This window comes from Antechinus flavipes, chromosome 2 (assembly GCF_016432865.1).
Source record: "Antechinus flavipes isolate AdamAnt ecotype Samford, QLD, Australia chromosome 2, AdamAnt_v2, whole genome shotgun sequence".
Classification (NCBI taxonomy): domain Eukaryota; kingdom Metazoa; phylum Chordata; class Mammalia; order Dasyuromorphia; family Dasyuridae; genus Antechinus; species Antechinus flavipes.
Genome location: NC_067399.1, coordinates 214,387,920 through 214,407,909, shown reverse-complemented (window position 1 = coordinate 214,407,909; position 19,990 = coordinate 214,387,920). Strand labels below are relative to the sequence as shown.

The 19,990-nt window shown below is 34.3% G+C and overlaps 1 long non-coding RNA gene across 1 annotated transcript; it reads left to right on the top strand.

Moving 5' to 3' along the window:
- Positions 1-8: 8 nt before the first annotated feature.
- LOC127548669 (uncharacterized) lies at positions 9-19,460 on the top strand. Its single transcript, XR_007950449.1, has 3 exons — positions 9-486; positions 17,973-18,086; positions 19,045-19,460. It is a non-coding gene; the product is annotated as an uncharacterized LOC127548669 (long non-coding RNA).
- Positions 19,461-19,990: the final 530 nt, after the last annotated feature.

The following is a 19,990-nucleotide window of genomic DNA, read 5'->3' as shown; positions in this document are numbered from 1 at the left end:
GGAGGACAGCTTGCAAGTTGACATTTGCAAAGAAAGAGCACTTTGAAAGTAGGAGACCTGGATTCCAATCTGGTCTTTACTTTTTACCGCCTGTGTGAGCTTGGACAAGTCGCTTCACCTCTCTGTAAAAGGAAAGTTATTCTAGCTTTAAACATGGCCTCAGGCATTTACTAGCTATGTGAGCAAGTCACATAACTGCTTACTCCCTAAGTTTACTCAACTGTAAAATGGGATAGAACCTACATTGTTATTAGGATCAAGTGAAATAACAGCAAAGCATTTATCACAGGTCCTGGCACATAGTAGGTGCGTAATAAATGCTTGCTCCCTAAATGCATGATCTTGTTAGTGACTGGGGAGGGAGGTGTTGCTGGGGTAAGAGTTATGAGTCACAGTATTTCAAGGTAGTAGGGGATTCAGAGATCATCTGTTGTCCTTTCACCTTCAGTATTGGTGCAGGAAACCCCACTACAACTCCTCTAGCAGGTAAAGAGCCATGCTCTACTTGTATTCCTCTTATGCTGAGCGGAAGGGTTGATGACTGACAAAACTTTGGAGAACAATGATGAGAGCAAAGCAGAGTTCTCTCTGGTCACCTTGGCTTGCAACACTCTTTTGGTCCTTTTTAGGCCTTAACTGCAGCTCTGTAAATATAATCTGCTTTTAGAAAGGTCCTCATAGACCATCTAGTCCCACTCTCTTATTTTACTTTTAGTAATATATTTAAGTTTCTAATCATAGGCCTGAAGGTTCCAAACCACTGGACTCTGTTTTATCTAAATTTTCATCTCCAGATATGCCCTAACTCCTTTTGGGACTCAACTCGTTCCTGCCACACAAGGATAAATGAGGTAGGCTAGTCTATCAGTTTATAGGGGACATCTGACCTCACATGATTCGGGCCCTTGTTTTACAGAGTATTAAACTGAGTTCTGGGGATAAGAAGGAAGCATTGTGATATAGGTGAAAGAAGGATGGGAATGGTCATACAAAGAGATGCTAGAGTGACTAGGAAGACTGGAAAAGTGTAAAAATTAGTCATGTTTCTTTGTAAAGTTAATCTTGATTATTGCTTTAAAGGAGTTGTAGAAAGAAATGTGCTTGAACAGAAAAAAAAATTTTAAGTGGGTAATATTCTTTCATGAAAGAAATGACTAGTTTATGTGACCAAGTCACTTAGGATCATAATTGCATGAGATCACAGATTTTGAGGTGGAAAGAACCTAATAAGTTATGAATGATGCAAAGGGACAAAGGGGTGGAAGGCCTGGGTTTCAACTAAAATCTAACTCCATCCTTCTTTCACCTATATCACAATGCTTCCTTCTTATCCCCAGAACTCAGTTTAATACTCTGTAAAACAAGGGCCCGAATCATGTGAGGTCAAATGTCCCTTATAAACTGATATACTAGCCTACCCCATTTATCCTTGTGTGGCAGGAACGAGTTGAGTCCCAAAAGGAGTTAGGGCATGTCTGGAGATGAAAATTTAGGTAAAACAGAGTTCAGTGGTTTGGAACTTTCAGGCCTATGATTAGAAACTTAAATATATTACTAAAAGTCTTTGGGAACCATTTTAAGCTTTTGAGAAGGCAAGAACAAGTACAATGACATATTTCTTGTAAATATTGAATTGAAAGTTGTTGCTGCTAAGGGAATTCACTTAAAAAAACATTAAGCACTTATTATATGTAGTTCATTATTACAAGCACTGGAGATACAAAAATGAAAAACAGCATGGTCATTGGCCTGAAGAAACTTATAGCCTAATAGTGGGGATAAAACATCTAGACAAATAGCAGCAACAATAGCTAGAAAGAATGTGATAAGGGGAACTTAGCAAAGATTCAGATAAAATGAAATTTGAAGTTACAGAAAATGTTTTCAGCTGAGAGTTCAGGGAAGATTGTATGGAAGCAAATGACATTGCCAGGGACCGTGAAGAAGAGAATTTCAGTGCATGTAGATTTAGAAGGAGTGTATTCCCACATACAGGGAATACTTTACTTGAATGCTAAAGAGAACAGACCAAGAACTAGAAACACTTAGTAGTAAAATTTGGCTAGAACAGGGTGCATAAACAGGAGCTGAATGAAATAAAAATGAAAAGGAAGTCATAAAAGCAATATTGGAGGTGAGCTCAAAGGTCATTTAGTTTAAGCCCTCTTCTGGGCCTAGCACAGAAAAGAAAACTAAATTCTAGGGTGCTTGTGAGATTTACTTCTAGCTAAACAAGTAGTAAGGAGGTACAAACAGATTCAGACTCAGACCCTTTGATTCTCAATCCCAGTATTTTTTTATCTTTGCCATATACCACTTGTCTCTTTGGGAGTCTAATTGTAAAGAGATTCAAATACCAAGCCAAGAAATTTTTGTTTTATGATAATGGGGAGCTAATAAAGATTTCTGAACTACTAAACGAGTATGACAAAAATTTGTGTGACAACAGTCCTTTCTACAGTACACCTGTCTTTATAAAAAAATTTGCTTTGGTTTACAGATGATTTATCAATTGTACATTGAATTTGGAACTGGAAGATCCAGGGTTGAGTTTCATTTTCACTGCTTGTTTTCTGAACTTAAGCAAACCTTAATTATGGCATCTGTAAAATGGGAACAATAATACCGCTATTACATAACTCATAAGGTTATTATGAAGATCAAATGATAGAATGTTAATGAAACTGCTTCAGATTCCCAAAGTATAACATAAATGGGAACTACTAAGATCTAAGGATTTATGTGAAATATACTATCTTCTTCTGGGATAGTCATTTTTCATAGAAGATCTGAATGTTAAAAATGGGTATCTTAACATTGAAGAAATTTGTGGGGACTTAAGAGAAGTAGAGCCATTGTAAAGGCAGGATCTATATTGTACTCAGATTCAGTGGGGAAATGTGTTAGAAAGGATTAAGTAATCAATTTAATTTTTAAACTTGAAATTGCCTGGGGAGGATCACAGGAGATACTGAGACCCATCCCCATTTAACAGCATAACTATGTTTTCATCTTTCCCTTTTGCTCAGAACAGTAAACAATGACAATTTCAACATCAGTAATTTGTAGGTTAAGAATATAAGGTGTGCTCTGTAATTGATACAATGCAATCTTTCCAGAGGAGCTGGTTGTCAACTTTTTAAAAAATTTGTTCCATTTAATGAGTTCCTTGGGGGCAGGGACTATATGTTGAATGTTCTGGTATCTAGCACAGAACTTTTTACATGATAGTCACTCAATAGTTCTTAAATACGTTGATGAATAATTATGCATTTTAGCATTATTTCACATAATCTGAATTAGAAGGAGCTTTTGGATACTATTTTAGTCTCACTAAACCAAACTAAAACCAAAAATCTTGTCACACTAGTTTTGCATGATAAGTATCTGAGGGTCGTCTCTGATTCAGACTGTTCTCTTTACACAGAGACCACAGAGGCCATTGAGATAGTCCAAGAGATAATCTGTTTTTCACTAGGAAGACTTCTGAATAGTCGTAATTTTCTTCTTGATCTAGCTATAGTGTAAACCTTCAGAGACCATAATTTAGGTCATAATCTGAATTTGGGAACTATTTCTTCAAAGATTGCATCAAGTCATATATTAACTTGTATACGGAAAATCTGAAATTGGATCAGTTATTGAATTATATGGGGTTGGGGTTATTTTAAGGAACAATCTAATTATCTAGTAAGAGTTACCCCTAGTTTATTTTGGAAACTCGAATCCAACACATGTTTAAGCCAACTAATTCATTAATGTTTATCATTTAAAACTTGAAACATTTTAGCACAGTATATGTGAATTCCTGCAAAAAACATAGTGGAAACAAATTGTTAAATCATTACAATAAAAGAAAACTTCAATTACAGGTCATTTGCTATCCTGGTACTTTTAATTTTAAAAGATTCATCTTCTATGAACAGATAATTTGCAGATAAATTAAATCCATTTCCAGCTTATAAAAAAATGCTCAACAATAATCTTAGGCTGCATCAAGTAGTATAGAATCTAATACTAGAAAGACAATAGTTTTGCTTTCCTCTGTCCCAAATAGAATGTATCAAGATTGATTATTGTAATCTTGTGATAATGAGAGCCATCTACAACCAGAGAGAATGACTGTGGGAACTGAATGTGGATAACAATATAGCATTTTCACTTCTTTTGTTGCTTTTGCTTGCATTTTATTTTCTTTCTCATTTTTCCCCTTTTTGATTTGATTTTTCTTGTGCAGCAAGATAATTGTATACATATGTTTGCATATATAGAATTTTAACATATATTTTTACCATGTTTAACATATATTGGATTACTTGTCATCTAGGATGGGGTTGTGGGGGAGGAAATGGGTAAAAATTGGAATGCAAGATTTTGCAAGGGTCAATGTTGAAAAATTGTCCATGCATATGTTTTGAAAATAAAAGGCTTTAAATTTAAAAAAATTCATCCTCGCATTATTTTTAGAGACAAAGGAATTTATTGTAAAGAAATATTCACTTACTTTGGCTTAGTTCTTAAGAAAAACCTCAGGAATAGTTTTTTAGACACCTAGGCCATTTATTAGTTAATTCTGTGGTCATTGCATTGCTTTAACATCTGACAGGGTCCTCCTTTCATTGTCAGCTTCAAATGGGAGGGGGCAAGGCAGTTCAGCCTCATCCACAGATGTACAAAATGGACGGACCCTACTGCACCCAAGGATTCTGCCCTCTAAGAGTTTATACGCTTAGTATATTCTACCCTAGAATCCCCTTAGTATATTCTACCTTAGAATTCATACTTACTGGCATATGCTCCCAGAGAAACAGAATTCATGAAAAAGGATAGAAATAAAGGAAATTCCAAGATAGGTGGCATTAAAGCAAATCCCCGGGTTTATAACTCTGAGTGAACAACATTTAGCCGCCAAAAACACAGAACTTACTTGCTCATAGTAATACTTCAAATTCATCTCTAGACCACAGGAAAAAATGCAAAATAATTGATAGGTAAACAGTGAAGACCTATATCTTTTTCTGACTTTAAATTGATTCGCCCAGGGGAGGGAGTAGCTATATTATAGAAAAGATACTGGGGCAATTCATACTTTGTCTCCTTTCCCATTATAACAATAATGGCTTCCTGGGTATGTATGCAGAGTATATCTGCTTGTGACCTTGTGTCTCCTCTGCTAAATAATCTGTAGGAATGCTGTTTATGATATTTGTTTCCTATCTGTGTTTCATGATTCTTGATCAAAATGGAAATAATACTTTGTATTTTTTTAGAAACCAATATTACCAACATAGATGTAGAGTGATGGAATGGGGTGGGACTGAATAAATGATTAATTTAGCCATTTGAAATCATTTCTTTTCAATAAAGGGAGAAATATATACCAGAGTAAGGCGAAAGATCAAACCAGATTTTAAAAGCCATATACATTACACTGAAATTATGGCACAGTAAGTACCAAAATTATTACAAAGATATTGACTGTGGAACCTCGGAAAAGGAAGTTGGAGGCTGATTAAGTGACAGTAAAAGATTAATGACATCATATTATGCAGTCTCTTCCATGAAGCCTTCCCTCATCTCTTGGGTTGGTAATGACCTTCTATATGGATCTCACATAGCAATATGTTTTTATTTTTTAATGCACTTAATAGTGAAATGACATAATTATATGCATTTTTACCTTATCTTCTTACCAGATTATGAGGAACTGAAGGTCAGATAATGTATTTTGATCAAATATATTTTCCCCATTGTCTAACTGGGTCTTGAAAAGGCAGCAAGGGAGAAAATGGAAAAAGGACAGTAATACAAAGGACAGCTTATTTTTATAGAGAATCTTTACAACAAATTTGAGAAATAAGAAGTACAAGTATTATTACCTCTATTTTATTGATTTTATAGATGAGGAAACTGAGGATTAGAGAGGTTATGTAAGGACTTTTCCATGAGGACACATCTATTTAATACTGAAATCCAGGTCTTTTAACTCCAGGTTGAACATATTTTTAGTATGGGCAAAGGCAGGTTAATTGACTGAGTAACCAGAAATACAGATCAATTAATGAATGACAGAGCTATAAACTGACAAATATAAACCAGGACTGTTACATAAAGATCAAATAAATATAAAAAGAAAAAAAATGCAGGGGAATAAGATCTTAATACATTGAGAGGAAATAGAAACTGTGAGCCAACTCCTCTTCACCCAAGAAGATGTCTCTCTTTTTTTAAGTATAGCAAAAGATAGTGGAACTACTTAATTGACACTTCATTGGATTAAGAACTGGAAGAGACTTTAGACTTTGGTCCAGTGCCCTTGGTTTACAGAAAAAGTAACAGGTCAGACAAGACAAGTGCTTAAAGTCATACAGTTAAGTGGGATTGAAACCTTAAGTCTTCTGACTCCAAAGGTAATATTCTTTCTATTATACCATAACTGTACATTTTGTACATTTTGAAGACAAAACATCAGGACAACCAGCGTATTATAGGAAGGCTTACAAGCATCTAAAAATCACCCATGGATTTGTACCACCACATTATCCCTTTTAAGAGATAAACTCATGATAAAACTCAGCAAAAGTCAACTATAAAATAAATGGGATAAGATAATAAACAACATTGATTCAGACAAAGAGTGCCAAGAAAAAAGCAAACAATAAATGCTGATGTCATCAGGACTAAAAGTAGATAAAAACAGTAACCTAAATAGACATTTTGGTCTTATTATTAGGTTAATATGCAAAAATGCTGAGAATTAATGTGCCCAGTAAGCATCCATGTAAAAGAAGATAGCCAGAAGTCTTCTAAGCAGTTATGGAAGATGAAAGCCTAACCTGTAGAGTTTGATCAGTGAATCAATGACTATCACAAATATTCATGAATGTATTCTGGTTTTTTTTTTTTTTTTGATTATGGGAATTTATTCTAAGCTTTGTCTCATCATTAGGTGTGGTCCTGGACTTCCAGATCCCATTTCAGTAGGGAATCAAGTCATCTTCTTCCCCTCACCCCTATCAAACTTCATTTGCTTTTCTCTATATCACTAATCAACTCCGTTACTCCTTCCAAGCAAATTTGTTCAACTCTTTTGCTCATTCAACTCATTCCTATCACCAAATTTCTTCTAAGGTATATCCTCTTCTTGGCATAGCTTACCTCCTATTTTGCCAACTCTTTTTCCTTTCATCATTGAAATGCTACTTCTTCTATTATATCTTTCCATATTAACCACACCAGAGGTACTTTCCTTCTCCACCCAATTTCAGCATTCAACTCCCACAGCTGTTTTCATTCACTATTAAACATATTTTGTTCTTTTGGTAGAACATAATTTCATTGTCATATGGATGTACTTTTAAAATTGGAGTAATTTGATATTTAAAATTGGAGTATGTGCAGTACAGCCAATCATGTATTTGCCTGGGCCAGTGCCACCTGTCCTAAAATATAATCTGATGAATTTCTATTTAATTTTTGATAGTACTCAAAACAATGTGGATGTGTGTGTGTGTGTGTGTGTGTGTGTGTGTGTGTCTAAGAGAGCAGGATGATGATAGCAATGTTGATGTTAGGGATAGGGACTGAACCTATGATTTCATTATAGGCAACTCCCAAATGAGGGAATTACCTCTCCTAATGTAGGTTGGTACCTTCTCTGTAATTTAAAGTTTTAGACTCTTAGAAAAAAACACTGAGAAGTTAAATGATTTGTTCAGAGTCACATAGCCATTGTATGTCAAAGGCAGAAATTGAAGTCAGGTTTTGCCAGCTTTGAGACTGTCTTTGCTATGCTGTACTGACTTCTGCAGTGCTTGAAGTTTCACAAAATGTGTTTTATATATTATATCATTGTGAAGATTTTCAGTTTGAATATCATACTTGTAAAAAAAAAAAAAGATGTTTAGTACCAGTTTTACAACAGCCAAAACTATCTTTTGAACAGTTTTATAGTGTGCTGTTGTATTCAACAGTGTACATTTTCTCCAGTAACATGGAATAGTTGCCTGGACAACTGAGCATGGAATAATTTTGCACAATTATTTTATGTCTTGAATATAACTTTATACATAATAATTCTTCTACATTTCTGAATTCAAAGAAACATCTCTAAGATATTCAACTTGCATAGACAGACCTTGAACATAAAACTAGGCCTTGTGAAGTATAGGTGACTTTATTATTAAAGCAGTAAACATAAAGACTAAATTATTATCCTGTATGACTTCATTGTCACATAGTGAACCTACATGTTTGAAGGAAGCCACCTACATTCTTCCGAAGATAAGATGCTATAATAATAAAAATTCCCAGTTCTATAACACTTTAATATTTACAAGGCATTTTTCACACAACCACCCCTATGTAAAATAGGAAAAATAGTACTACTGCTATTTTACAGATAGGCAAATAGAGGCTCAGAAACATGTTATGATTTGTCTAGAATCACATAGCATGTAAATGTCAGAAGTAGGATTCAGTTTCAGATCTTTCTTCATTCCAAGTTCAGAATTATTTGTACCAACTCCACTCCTACTGCTGTACAATGTTTATAGCTCTTTGAATAACAGCATATTTATTTTAATTATTGACTTCATTTCATCTCAGACCCTATAGAGAAGAAAATAACAAAAAAACTAAATATGAACTAAGGAGGAGTACAGAAGAAGAAGGTTCTTGAAAGAAGTCACATATATATTATGGTGTTCTTTATTCTTGGTTCATAATAATTTTGATCCATGTCCATATGGTGAATGATGTAAAATGTAATCAGTGATTAAGGTAAAATTAGCCTCAGTAGTCTTGGCTATCAAAAATAATGTTTAGCTATTAAATCTGGTGGCCCATAGGTATAGTTTTTGCTGTGTAATCTTAAACACAGCAAATAAACCCCAAGCATGTTTGTCTCTTTTACTGAAAAGAACTCTTGCCTTTTTCAGACCTCCTAAGTAAGGGCTAAAGCACCTGAATAAGATTAGATTGGAGAGGGAATTTTCCTTCCTTTCCTTCCTCAGGAAACTTCTGTCTTAAACCCTGACAAGGGATTAGGAAAAGGAATACTTGTTGTTCAGTGGCCTAATTTCCTTTTCCACTGTCATTACCCTATTCTAGGTCCTCCTTATCTCAGCTAGGGAGTCCCCTAACTGTATCCTCAGCTGCTGTCCCTCTCATCTCTTAGACATTTTGTTCAGATGCTACATATATCTGACCACTTTACTTGCTTTCTCAAAACCCTTCAGTTATTCTTCCTTGTTTATTGAATAAAGTAATAAATTCATCAAGATTGGAAGGAAAATTTAGAGATTTCAAACTTCTAATTTTATATATGATAAACAAAGAGGATGAAAAAGGGGGAGTGATTTGGAAATGATGTGATCATACACTTTGTCAGAAGCAAAACAGATTAAAAAAAACCCTGGATACTTGATTCTTATGTAGTTTGTTTTTGTTTTTGTTCCCCTCCTCCCACTGTACTCTATTTACCAAGTCCAAACTCAGCCCATCATTAAAAGGCTTCTATAATTTGGTTCCAGCTTGCTTGTCCAGGATGACCTCCCATTACTCCCTGACACAAACCCTATATTCCAGCCATATTGGTTTCCTTGAACTTCCCCAAATACATTAGAGATTTTGTGCTTCTAGTCATTTTTGTTCATGCTGTCTCCTCTGCTTAGAATGCCATTCCTTCCCACATTCTATTTATGGAGCTCTTTCAAGGTACAGATCAGACACTACCTTTCTAACAAAGTCTTCCCTGATCAAACCAAATATCATCTTTCCCTCTTAATTCTATGATATTTTGTTTATATTTCATCATAAAAATTTTATAGTTATATCTGTATATAATAACTATAATACCTATTTCATAGGATTGTTAGAGATCAAGTGAAATGTGTATAATTTCATAATATAAAATCACTATATGAATGTCAGTTATTATCATTACATATATTATCTTATGGATTATCACTTCTTAAGGACAGATACTATAACTTATTCACCTATTTTAGTTCCTTATACGTGCACAGATTAAGTCCTATTGAATAAATATCATGAGTAGTGTACTTCTCTTTATTTTACTACCTCTCTTTGGGCAGTTTTCTCACAGAGACTTAGAGACCAGACCGTAATTCTGTTCCTTTCTCACCCCTTAAAGCTAGATTAAGATGGTTATATAGTATATTATAAACAAAAAGAACCCATCTAAATTACATAAAAGTCTACAGCTGATTGAAATGTTTTGTTAAACCACAGAGTAAATTAGAAGTTTGTAAATATGATTACATATTACTTGCAATATTTGGTAATAATTTGTTTCCTTTTTCAACTTTTTAATGTTTTTTGGTTGTCTTCTAAGTTCATTAATTTCTATTTATAATTTTCAGGAATTCTATTTATTGGGTAAGGTTGTATACCTATTGTGCTAAACTGTTCATTTTTTTTTAATAATAACAACATTTATGTAGAACTTTTTATTGACAGAACCCATGCCAGGGTAATTTTTTACAGCATTATCCCTTGCACTCACTTCTGTTCCGATTTTTCCCCTCCCTCCCTCCACCCCCTCCCCTAGATGGCAAGCAGTCCTTTACATGTTGAATAGGTTACAGTATATCCTAGATACAATATATGTGTGCAGAACCGAACAGTTCTCTTGTTGCACAGGGAGAATTGGATTCAGAAGGTATAAATAACCCGGGAAGAAAAACAAAAATGCAAGCAGTTTATTTTCATTTCCTAGTGTTCTTTCTTTGGGTGTAGCTGCTTCTGTCCCTCCTTGATCAATTGAAACTGAATTAGCTCTCTTTATCGAAGAGATCTACTTTCATCAGAATATATCCTCAAACAGTATTGTTGTTGAGGTATATAATGATCTCCTGGTTCTGCTCATTTCACTTAGTATCAGTTCATGTAAGTCTCGCCAGTCCTCTCTTTATTCATCCTGCTGGTCATTCCTTACAGAACAATAATATTCCATAATGTTCATATACCACAATTTACTCAACCATTCTTTAATTGATGGGCATCCATTCATTTTCCAGCTTCTAGCTACTACAAACAGGGCTGCCACAAGTATTTTGGCACATACAGGTCCCTTTCCCTTCTTTAGTATCTAAACTGTTAATTCTTTTTCCAAGTGTACTTGCATCCTTCTTCCAATTCTTTACCACAGCATTCTAATTTCATTTTAATATTATTTTTAATTTTTTTTTTAAATCTGGCTTCACTTCATCTAAAAATTCTAATTGATTTTGTGAGGATTTACTTTTAGATGTTTTGGATTAACTTTCCTCTTCTAGGTTTGAGTCTTGATCATCTCTGGCTGTATAAATAGCTCTTTTCCTTTTCAATGTAATCATTCTTCTACTTTTATTTCCCATATGAGGACCAGGTTCTTCATACTTCTGATGGAACTGTCATGGCCTTGTATGGACCTAGCTTGTCCTTTTATATCTATGCCTCTATACTACAATCTGTTTTCTTCAAGCAAAATGGAGTAACTAGTCTTATCTATGCCTCTATGTTATCTAATTATTATGTGCTGTGTTCTTCAAGCAAAATGGAGTGGCTTAGGCCAGGTAGTTATAAAATTTCTGTGGACCCTATTATTATTATTTCTTTAATTAAATGAAATTGTATAATGGATTTTTTAGATGTAATTAGCATAAAACGCTAAAGATAATAAAAGTAATGATTTTTTATATAAGGTAATTCAGAAATGCATTTAGTTGAATTAATGTCATCTGGTAATAAGTTTTGTTTTATCTTTTAAATGTGTAATATTCTCTTACATTGTAAAATTTGGGAAATTGTATAAAAATGCTGTTAAAAACAACTTTAAAAAATCTGAATGATGTTAGATTATGAATTGGGTCTATTAAAAGAATATGATAATTTTTTCATATATTTGAAAATGGTTAAATATTTAATGAGATATATTTTGTTTTAAAACAGATAATAAATTTACTATGATAAAGAGTGAATTTCCATTTGGGCTATCACAGAAATTATGAACTCATAAAGGGTAGTTTAAATGGGCTATCACTTACAGAAATTATGAACTCATAAAGGGTAGTTTAAAGATTGATACCAGAACATCTCTGAGTTACTATAATAGGAGATAAGAACTTTTTTTTACAATTTTAATTTGTATTTGTGGCCAAGCAATATATAGGTAATATCCTGCTACAGGGAGATAAAGTAATAAGATAATAATGTAATATAAAAGTTCTTATTAAGTAGAATAGTAAATTTTTAGAAGGCAACAAGATTAGACTATTTTAAATAAACATATACATATGTTTATGAATGATTTCCAAAAATATAAAGCATGGAAATTCAGACATTATGTTTTAGTAATATGTTCTCAAAATCAGATTTAGGATTTTACGTATAAAATTGCATTTATAATTGTAAAGAAAGCAAAATTATTTTTCCATTTTAAAAATATCTAATAATTTAAAAAGTTATAAGATATCCTTTTATAAGTTAGACCCTTAATGAAATTTTTTTTTAAACGATTGGTCTGTCAGGTATAGGATTTAGGTAAAGAAAAAGACAGCAAGTGAAATTTCAGGTTTGGAAAGCCAAATTTAAGAGATGGCACTAAATTGCATTAAATCTTGTTGCTGGTAGATTTTGGCAGAATTATCTGGGAATTTCTACACATGATTTAGAACCAGAAAAACAAAGCCTCCTTCATAGTTGTCCTGAGAATGAAGTCTATTCCAGAATGTATAAAAGAAGATATCCAGGGACCAGATGACTTACATGAACATGAAATATCTGGAATTCAATGTGCTGATGAAATGGATCTTGGGAATGTGTTACTATGAGGGAGACTTGATATTAGTTAATATTAATGATTATAACATTACTTTAGCTTTTTTAATGGTGTTTTTATTTATGCTGTTTTCTTGGTTTCCTTGGTGACATTCAAATCTCCCTTTTCAAAATTAGTTCATTGTGGGCCCTCTAAATAGTTACTGTGTTGCATATGGCCTGTTATTGACTTGCTCTGGCTTATAGATAAGTTATTCTTGGAGGCAATGGGTTTTCCTGAATCAAGAGGGGGAAATTGAGGGAATTAGGACAGCAAGTGGTTAATTTTGGAAACTGGGTAGCTCAGTTTTCTTTCTATTCTGTCTTGTGGGAAGACTTTATTCAATTGTGGGAACTGAGAGAAAAACTTATTTATTATTTGAACCTAGACCTGCATGGCTGGTGAGTTGGACCACCTTTGTCTGCTATTTAGAGACCCTTAAATAATGGGTTGGGCTGGGTTATAATGACCAGAAACCTGATCATATCCAAAGATTGATACAAGTTTTCTCTCAGCTGTATATCTCAATGCAAATGGGGTGTATATAATGTTCAAAAAGGACTAGCACCTCTGGGAGAAGGCTTGCCGAGCCTTTTTCAGTGTTACTTATTCACCTTTCATGTCTATCTGGCATTTAACTCTCACCTGTGGCTCCAAGAAACTATAGCATGTGTAGTGGCCACACCCTGGGAAATTGTCTTGTCAATCAGGCTAAACTAGGTTGAGGATAACTGACAGGCTTCAAACTCTTGGTGATTTGGCATGGGGGTGCCATTCTAAGTATATGGAGACTTCTTCTGGTGGAATGAGATCATGTTGTCCCAGCGGCCATGAAGGCAGCTGAAGTAGGTGCTTTTGAGCACTTAGTGCCTGGTTAGACTTGAAGACACCAGTTCATTCACTGCATTCTGCATCACTACCAGTTGTCTTGGCTTTTGTCTTGCCACAGGACTTCAGTGTCTCTGGAAGAGAGAGTGAAGTTGATGACTTTGTGGAGCTCTGCCTCATATAAATCCAATTCAGGCACAAATCAAGACATCACTTCATGATATCATTGGTTCTTTTTGAAAATGAAGGACAAATACCTTAAGCAATGAATGTGTCTTATCTGAAAACTGGCCCCATGCTGACCAATCAATTATTGTTTCTATGTTCCTTTGATTAAATACAGACAATTTGGGGGAAGTGGGACACCATTCTTGAATTCAAGAAGTTACACTTGTTTAATCTTCCCCTATTAATTTGGAAAGTTCATAATTTTTACTCCAATTAGAAATTAGATTACATAATGTGTCCTAGTTAATTATTTTTTAATAAATAAAAAATTTAAGAAATTTTATTAAAAATAAGAAATAAAAATTTTAATTAATCAAAAATCTTATTTGATTAATTGTTTTTTAGTGTATAAAAATCTATTTCCCCTTGACTTCATGGTCAAAGTTGAAGAAGACAATTGGTCCCAATTTATTATGCAATTGGCATATGCTGCTTAATAAATTGATATGCTTGGAAGCGCCAACTTTTGTTTTTCCAGTCAATTCATCTGTCTAACCCTATGTGGTCTGTTTGAGAGGACCATATGATTTGTCCTCCTAGTCTTTTCAGGTTTTTGACCCCAATTTGGGTCTAGACAACACAGCGTTAGAATTACCCCCCAGGTGGACTTTTAGTAGAAAGTTACTGGCCTAGATCCTGTCAACTAGCTAGAGAGTTTTGCAAATTCAGAATGAAAATGTTGCCTATTTATCCCTATTCTTCACTCTGGGGCTGAGTGAGAGATCTCTTCAAAGAGGACAGTACTTTGTCCCTTTGCTGGATCTACATGATTTCTTTACTCTGAGACTGAGGGGTAACTATAAGATCCAGTTCTATACCTGGTGTCTAACTCTTCAGTCCCTGCCTACATCTTTTTCACAATCCTGTCCTGATTACTTGCCTGTGCATAGAAGTTGTGATTTGAGGCAGCTAAGTGGTATAGTGGATAGCTTACTAGGACTGAAGTTAGGAAGAAAAGAGTTCAAATATAACTGCAGACACTAAATAGCAATGGGGGCAATTTGGGTAAGATATGCATACTCTCTCTGCTTTTGATTTATTATCTTTAAAATTAGATAATAATATTGCCTATCTCTTAGGATTATTGTGAAAATCAAATAGGTTATTTGTAAATCATTTTGCAAACCTTAAAGCATTTCAAAAATGCTAGCCATTATTAAAATTACCTTATTGTGAAAGATGGCCCACTGTGATTTACTACTCAGTTTGGTGGTGGTGTTGATTCTTTGTGGGTGTAATTGTGGGAGAAGCTGGGTTATACTTCTTTTTTCCTACTGGACCAGCTGGAATTGTCTCATATTTATTTTTCTTCAATTATTTAAAATTTTCTGCCTTCTATATATGGATTTTGAAAAAGTATTTTCTAACTATTTGTAGGTAAATAGAAAGTTAACTACTTATACCTCTAGCTAAGTCAGTCAACAATGCTTACTATGTACCAGGCACTGCCCTTCTCTCTAGGATTACATGTTCTAATGCAGAGATAAAATACAAACAGCTATGTACATACAAGATACATACAATCTATGTGGGGGAGGTCATATTTGAGGAAAGACATTAGTAGTGAGAGTCTCTTGTGGAAGGTGGAATTTTAGCTGGATGTTGAAGAAAGCCAAAAAAGCCAGGAGAACAAGAGTGTAGTAAACATTCCAGGCAGAGAGAAAAACCAGTGAAAAGGCACAGTTAGTAGACATAGTATGAAAAGAACTTCAAGTAGGTCAGTATTTCTCAATTCAGAGGAATAAAGTATAAGATTTATAAAAAGGGGCTAGGTTGAGAAAGTCTTTACAAGTCAAATAAAGGTTTTTATATTTGATTCTGTCGGCAACTGATGATATACTCAACAGTAATATGCAAACTGAGAATAGGAGAGGGATTAGGAAAAAAATGAATTCTATTTTAAACATGTTGAGTTGGAGATGTCCAGTAGGTGGTTGGTGATAGGACAAGGAGGATCAGGAGAGATAAGAACTAGTAGATAAATAAATCTGAAATCGTTTTCATAGAGATAGTAAATGAACTTTTAGGAATTGATAAGATCCCTAAATGAGATAGTATCAAGGGAGAAGAGGGGCTGGGATAGAAACTTGGGGGATATCCACAATTAATGGGCATGAACTGGAGGAAGCTCTAGATAGAGATCTTCAGATAGGAAGGTAGAGGAATAACCAGCAGAGAGCAATGTCATGAAAATCTAAAAAAAGAGCATCAAAGAGAAGAGGATCAACAGTATCAAAAGCTGCAGAAAATTTAAATAGGATAAGGATTGAGAAAAGGCTATTAGATTCAGCAATTGAAAGGTTTTTGGTGACTCTGGAGGCAGCAGTTTCAGTTGAATGTTGAAATTAGAAACCAGATTGCAAAGGGTTGTTAAAGACAAGTGAGAAAAGGTCAAGTGGAGATACGTAGTGCAAATAGATAAGGAGTTTAGCCAAGAGTAGCACAGTCAGAGGAGAGAAATATAAGATGATAACTAGAGTTTCTTTTAAGAATAGGGGAGGTATGGGCACATTCATAGGTAACAGAAAAGGAATCAATACATAGAGATTAAAGATTAGAGCGATGTTAGGATAATAATGGGAGCAATCTTCTGGGAAGATAGGAAGAGGGTAGGATCAAGGATGATGTAGAAGAGTTTGCCTTGGCAAGGAGAAAGGCCACTTCTTAAGGCAAAACAGAGGTAGAAAAGAAGAGAGGGAGAGATATTTGAGGAGGCAGAAGGGAAAAGGCAGAGCTCTTGGTGAATGGCCCCTGTTTTTTCATCAAAGTATGAAATAAGGTTCTCCCCAGAGAAAGAATGCTATGAAAAGTCTAAGGAAGAATGAAAAAGTTTGGAATAGTTACTATGGTAAATGGAATAATGACTTAGTTTGGGAATTGTAAAAGGAGTTCTTTGCTGTAATGAGGACCCATTTAAGATTATTTAACAAATTTATGGGAGATCTAATCATCACATTTATTTACTTATTTATTGAGACAGTTGGAATTAAGTGACTTGCTCAGAGTCCCACAGCTGGTGTCAAGTGTTTAAATTGAATTCATATTTGAAATCAGGTCCTCCTCATTCTAGGGCCAGTGCTCTATTTCATTCCTAATTATCACTTTAAAAATTTTTTCTCCAGCTCTGTTGGAATTGAATGAATTGGAACAAAGGCAGATAGTGGGAGTAATCCATGATTGGGGTTTGGCAAAGTATGATTGGTGATAGGCTGGGATAATGCACAATTATATAATTAATTCAAATATGGGCCAGCTGATCATGAATAATTTTGCAAGTAGTCTGCCAGTCAGCAAGGATATGATAAAGTGCTACTCCTATTGCAATTATGTGCAAAGGGAAAATAATGGCCCTAGTTTGAAGTGCAGCCAAAATGTTGGGAAAACAAATTTCAAAAGGTTGAGGAAGAAGATAAGTAGGATCCTATAGATGAAAATTTATAAGATGAAACCTACCTGCGAAATCTTGAGGATTAAATTCTGAAGACACAAAAGAAAAAAATTTCAATGAGAAGAAACAAAAACAGTTGTCTGAAGCTCTTGATAAAGATATATAGGGATGCAAAACCAACTTAGATTTTTAACTGATATATATATATATGTAATGAATGTAAGAGGATAGCATAGTCCTATAAAAACAATAACAAAAGTGCTAAAGCTCAGAATTATGCCCAAGTTAGCAATGGGAATAGAGACAAAAGTGAAATTGTCACTCAAGGATTAAAAAAGGGAGACAACAGGCATTTATATAGTTATGTATAAAACATTTTCAAAACGGATACTCTATAAGGGTACCAATAGCTGGGGAGTGGAGTGGAGGGGAGAATCCCCTCCTCAGGCAAAAATGGAATTTAACTTTAATTTTAAAGTAAAACAGGGATTCTGAGAGATGAAGGTAAAGTAGTAGTACTTTCCAGGCACAGAGGATAGCCATCGTGGAAGCATAGAGAAAAATGTGTTAGAGGAATAATAAGAAGGCAAGTTTGATTAGACCAGTTTGTAGAAAAAAGAATTAATATATAATAAAACTGGAAAAATAGGATGGGACCAGGTTTTGGAGAACATAAAATTCAGAATACTTTCTTTTTTGTTTTAGAGGTAATTGGGAGAACCTTAGGAAAATCATTTTGGCAACAATATAGAGGACAGATCAAAGTGAAGAGAGAGACCAGTTGGAATGCTATTAATAATCCACGTGAGAGGTTAATAGGTGAGTAGAAAGAAGGGGATATACAAAAGGATGTTGTAGAGAAAGAAATAGCAAAATTTGTATACTGAATGAATGAAAATGAGGAGTCAAGGATGAGATAGGTTATAAAACTGACATGATAGTGATTCCTGTAATAATAATAGTGTAGTTTGGAAGAAGATTTGATTTGGGGGCAGTAAAGTTATGTTTTGGACATACTGAATTTAAGATTCCTATAGGACATCCCATTTGAAATGACCTTTGGGAATATGATACCAGAGGCTATAGAAAAATGATTAGGACTGTTCTGAAAGTCATCTGAATTGTGATGATAATTGAACCCATGGGAACTGAGATCAATGAATTTAAGGAAGGAAAAAGGGAAATGTTTCCAGAACAGTCTGGGAATATAATAGAGGGAATGACATAATTGAAGATCCAGTGAAGAAGACTGGAGTAGTCAGACAAGTACAGGGAGAAATCAGGAGAGAGAAATGTCATGAAAATTTAGAAAGAATATTATATCAGGAGTAGAAGATGGTCAACAGAAATGACAACTGAAAAAAGACAAATTTAGATTTGGCAGTTTAGATCATTTAAAAAGGCATTTTGGCAATTGAGAGGAACTTTGGAGAAAACAGTTTAGGGTGAGTTCAGAAGTCAGATGGGAGCTAGTATAGAAGAAATGAAGAAGAGAACTGGAGATATTGAATGTTGATTGATTTTCAAGGAATTTGGCAGAAAAAAATGGGAGAGAAATATGACAATTGTTAGTAAAGATAATAGGACCTAGTAAAGGTTTGTTTTGTTTTTGTTTTTAGGATGAGGAAGATTTGGGTGTCTTTGTAGGCATCAGGAAAGGGGTCAGTATAAAGGGAAAGAGTAAAGACTAGATAGAGGGAATATGGAAGAAAATGGGATCAAGATGGTTAATTTTGGTAGGTAAGGAGTACATTTCTTCAATTTTTTTTTTTTTTAGCTATATGGGGGAAAAGAGGAAGATGAAAGAAAAGTCAGGACTGAGCTCAGGAAAGATGAGATCATGATCACTGCCAACAGAAGTAAGACAGAGCTGTTCGGTTTTTATATTGTTTTTGTTTTCTTTCCCAAGGAAAATGACTCTCACACTGGAAATGACAAAACAAAAATGATTTACAATGAACTCACACCCAAGATAAAGAGATAATAATAAGAGAGCACCTAACTGAACTTAATGAATTCAAGTTACCTGCCCAGATAAACAAAGTACAAATGTCTAATCATCACAAAAGGAAAGATTATATAATTGGCATATTATAGACTAGGAAGCTTGATCTCAATTTCCTGCAAAATTCCTTTTAAAAAATTATTTAATATTCTTTTCTTAAATCTTGAGTTCCAAATTCTTTCCCTTCCATGCCCACACAGAAGGCAAGCAATATATCAATTATACATATGAAATAACCATATTTTTTTTAAAAATCAGCAAGAAAAATAAAGGAAATTAGAAAACTATACTTCATTTTGCACTTGGAATTTATTAGTTTTTCCTCTGGATGTAGATAGCATTTTCTTATCATGAATACTTTAGAATTATCTTGGATCATTGTATTGATCATACCGTGTTTCCCCGATAATAAGACACTGTCTTATTATTTTTTGGACAGAAAAATACCAGAGGGCTTATTTTCAGGGGAGGGCTTATTTTAATGAACATTGACAGCAATTTTAATAAACAGGTAAATGTGAACAAAAAAAGTACCTTTATTCAATAACGATCATGTCATCTTCTTCAACAACATCGTCATAAGTGTCCAGACCCTGAATTCCATCCTGGATGTCTTGCTCCTCTATTTCCTTCAGAAGAAGCGGACCCCATCTGTCATGCCCAGCAATATAGCTCTCTTTAAATGAACATGTCTTGTCCAGGTAACCTGCTCGTAGTG